We start from the raw sequence: 4,109 nt of genomic DNA, 5'->3' as shown, positions 1-4,109 counted from the left end.
AAATTTGACTCTCTTTAAAAATACGGAGTATATATACATTAAAATTGACTTGATAGTCGAGTAGTCGACTCCGTTAGGAAATTATTCTTTGGGTTTATAAAAAGTAGGTTTAGGTCTTTAGGATATAGCTCTATTTGGTAACAGAATAGCAAAAGCATAATTACAATGTTTTATGGATAAATACATTTTAGAACATGTTTAGTATTCACTAGATGAATTCCGTGCGATGCACGGTTTGTTAGATTTTTTATTTTTATTTTTTTTATATTTATGTGCTAAAATTTGTTATATATTTAGATAAAACTAGATATAAGCCCGTGCAATGCACGGTTCTAGTAAATCATTTTATTTAATTTAAAATTTTGTATATTTATGAAGACCATTCATTAGATATATGGATAATATTCTTAATATCATAAGATAATTTTATAATTTTAACACTTAAGTTATCTGTTGTTGATCTTAAACCTTATTAATTAATTTTGCTTATGTGACAATTTAAATTTTTAATTAAAAAATGACAAATCTTGTTTTTTTTATGAGGATGACCTAGTTTGTCATGGTGAGAAACAAATGACATTTTCGTAAATAAACCAAAAATTCTATTCAATTTTATTCAACTGTGGAGCCCACAATAATGAAAAAGTTGTTGATTTATTCACGAAAATTCCCCCATGAGAAATGAATTTCGTTTCTCACCATGAGAAACAGGGAATTTTCCATTTTTTATTGATTAAAATAAGTCTTTTTCCTATGAGATTTTTTTTTATATACTCGTTATGTTTAAAATGTTAGTCTAATTTATAATCTTTTAGCTATTTAAAATTATGGGGAATTATATAGATTTAGATTTATTCGTCTACATTATTAAAATCAAACTTTTATAATATTTGCTAGGGAGGGATTAAAGATATTTACGATAAAAAATTTGAATCCATATATGTAAAAAAAAAAGATAATTATTACTTAGTTTTTTTTTAAAAAAAAAAAAGAAGATAATCATTTGTTTTTTTTATTTTAATAATATAAATTTTAATTATTCACTATTCGTTGTTTTTACCTATATATCTTATTTGTCACTTTTGCTTAGGTGGCGAGTAAATTTTTTAATTCTAAAATAAATTATTAATCTAATTTTTCATTGGACAAAATAATACATTTTCTTATGTGGCGAGCCGAATGCTCTCGAAATATGCCTACTTTATTTATATATACTAGATGAAAGCCCGTGCGATGCACGGTTTTTTTTATATATAAATCTCAAGAAAATATATTTTCGAATAGATTCTAATGTTTTTTTTAATTATATGATTTATTTTACTATCTAATAATTTCAGACAAAAAACACATAATATTTTAATTAAAGTGTTATTGCCTATTACAAAAAGTTTTTTTTTTAATGTAATTTATAATTTGACTTTTTTTTTTATTGTTGTTTTGTATTTTATTGTGGTTGTTAATTATATGACTACTGAATTTAAAAATATGAATAATTGTAAATATGATATCTTTCAAATTTTTTTTTGTAAATGTGATATTTTATCAATTACATATTGGGATAAAATCTTTAATATGAAAAGATATTTTTTTATTTTTAAATGATAAAAATCCTAAATCATTATTCGTTGTTTTTTAAAAGATAAAAATATTAAAAAATAATAAAATCATGTATACTATTTATCTTCTATTTAGATAAAATCACCACCTTCGTTCACACCCACATCGCTTCCATATAATCAAAATGGATAAATAAAACATGTTAGCAAAAATAAAATTCATATAAAATTAATCCTTATAGTCTTATAAAATAAATCAATATATATATCTACCGGGAAGTGAAAAATTGTTGTGAAATTGATCTAAAAATTTTAATTGTACAAAATCAAATCTAGATCTATACATTGAATTTTATCATCATCCTCAATCGCCCGAACAATAATATTTTAAAAAATTAAATCATTATTTTGTTGTTGTGCGATATTGCTTCTTATTTGTAACGATTGAAAAATATCTAATGGCCTGAACTTTTCTTTCAATTTATTTTGGACGAAATTGTATAAAGTTGGCTTTAATTGAGGCATGAACGCAATGTAATTAAAAATAAAAATTAAGTTAATTTGAAGGCTTGATTATGCTACCAAAATCACAAAAAAATTGTTTTAATCATAAAATTAATTAATAAAAACTAAAAAGGTCTATAAAAAATTTAAAAAATGTAAACGATTTATAAAGATATAATACCTCTTCGCACTTTGATTTTCCAATAATTTTTGATTGAATTTAATTCTCTGATTTAATTAGATCTACATGTAAAAATAAAATTCAATAAACAAAACATAAACATATAATCATTAAGTTTTCCAAATAAACACAATGTAAGCAATAATCACAATATTGCTAAATTCCATTTAACACATGGAATTTAAAAAATTAAACTAATTAAGAATTACACAACCACTGATGACCTAAAACGGACACAAAATTCGCTTGATTTGGTTTTGTATTGATATGAGATTTTATGTGTGTCGTAGAATGCGTCAATTTATAGTGGTAGGGATCACAAATTTTAATTTAATTACAATTAAATAATAATTTTTATTTCTTATCATAAACACTATAAAGATTATCTTAAGATGATTTTTTTAAGAGATAAATTTTAGTTTTTTAAATAAATTAAATCCTCATAAATCATTATTCGTTGTTTTTACCTAAGTGACAAATTTCTTAAATCTCATTCGTCGCTTTTATTTAGGTGGCAAGTGAATTTTTTAATTCTAAAATAAAATAGAATTCTAATTTTTAATTGGTCAAAAATATACCTTTGCTTATGTGGCGCGCCGAATGCTCTTCAAAAATGCCTACTTTATTTATATATATTAGATTAGAGTTCTAATATGAAAAGATAAAATTTTATATTTAATTAATTTAAAGTTAAAAATATGATTCGCCAATTTTGCCTACGTGTAATTAAAATTATTTAATTCTAAAAGAAATTAATAATCTCGTATTTAATTGGCTACTACTAAAATTTATTATCCTACATGGCGCGCTGAAAAAACTAAATCCGACGTGGCTCTCTAAAAACTCGGGAAAAAACTCTCCTTTATACATATACTAGTTTTGTGCCCGTACGATTTCCGGGTTGTTTATTGAATTTAAAGATAGATTTTTAATCTATGTGTCAAATTTAAAATATACTATTGATACGTTTATTGATGTGCTTTTGTGACGATTTGCTATCTAGTATACATGTTATGATTAATACTAATGTTGGTGGAAATGTTCGATTTAATACATTACAAAAAAAAAACAAATAATAAATTAAATAAGATAAATGTTCAAAGCCCGTTGGGTTGACCCGAACCCAAAACTTTGGGCAAGGGTTGAACATTTCTTGACTTGTAACATATAGTGACCCAATCCGAGATGACTCACGACCCGACCCTAATTGACAGGTCTATGTAGTAATAAAATTCTATTAATTGTGAAGTATATTATTTAAAACCGATTAGTATATATTATAAATAAATGTTTTACGCTTTAAACTAATTCCTTCGCTCCCAAAAAAATATTATGACATAAAAAATAAATTTATATGATAATTTTTTAGAACTATAATCTAATTATTTTTTTGAATAACATTATAATATAATTCAATTTGTATCTCTAAAATATTGGTATTTTATCGAAAATAAAATTATGAACTTAAAATTTTATCCTAAAATGCTATCCAAATAGAATTCTAAATTAACTTTTTTTATAAAAAATCTTATGAAGTCTATTTAAATCTATCCAACGTGACAGGATACTTGGCGAAAAGTTGGAATGCCAAGTGTCGCAACATCGTGACCTGGCTAAAAGTTTAGCTTTATATATTAGTTAAGTTATATGACTAGTTTTTTGCCCCGTGCGATGCCCGGGTTGTTTTTTAAATTTTGAAATAAATTTTTAACCTATATGTCAAATTTCAAAATATATCTTTAGTACGAAATTAGTTAGGAATTGATATGCTTTTATAACGATTTAAACTATGTAGTAGGCATGTAAATGACTAATAATTATATTGGTATTTTATGAGAGTGAGGGATAGCTCAAGTGGTTAGAGCTTC

The sequence above is a fragment of the Chenopodium album genome, chromosome 3 (assembly GCF_948465745.1).
Source record: "Chenopodium album chromosome 3, dcCheAlbu1.1, whole genome shotgun sequence".
Classification (NCBI taxonomy): Eukaryota; Viridiplantae; Streptophyta; class Magnoliopsida; order Caryophyllales; family Amaranthaceae; genus Chenopodium; species Chenopodium album.
This window is presented reverse-complemented; position numbering follows the sequence as displayed.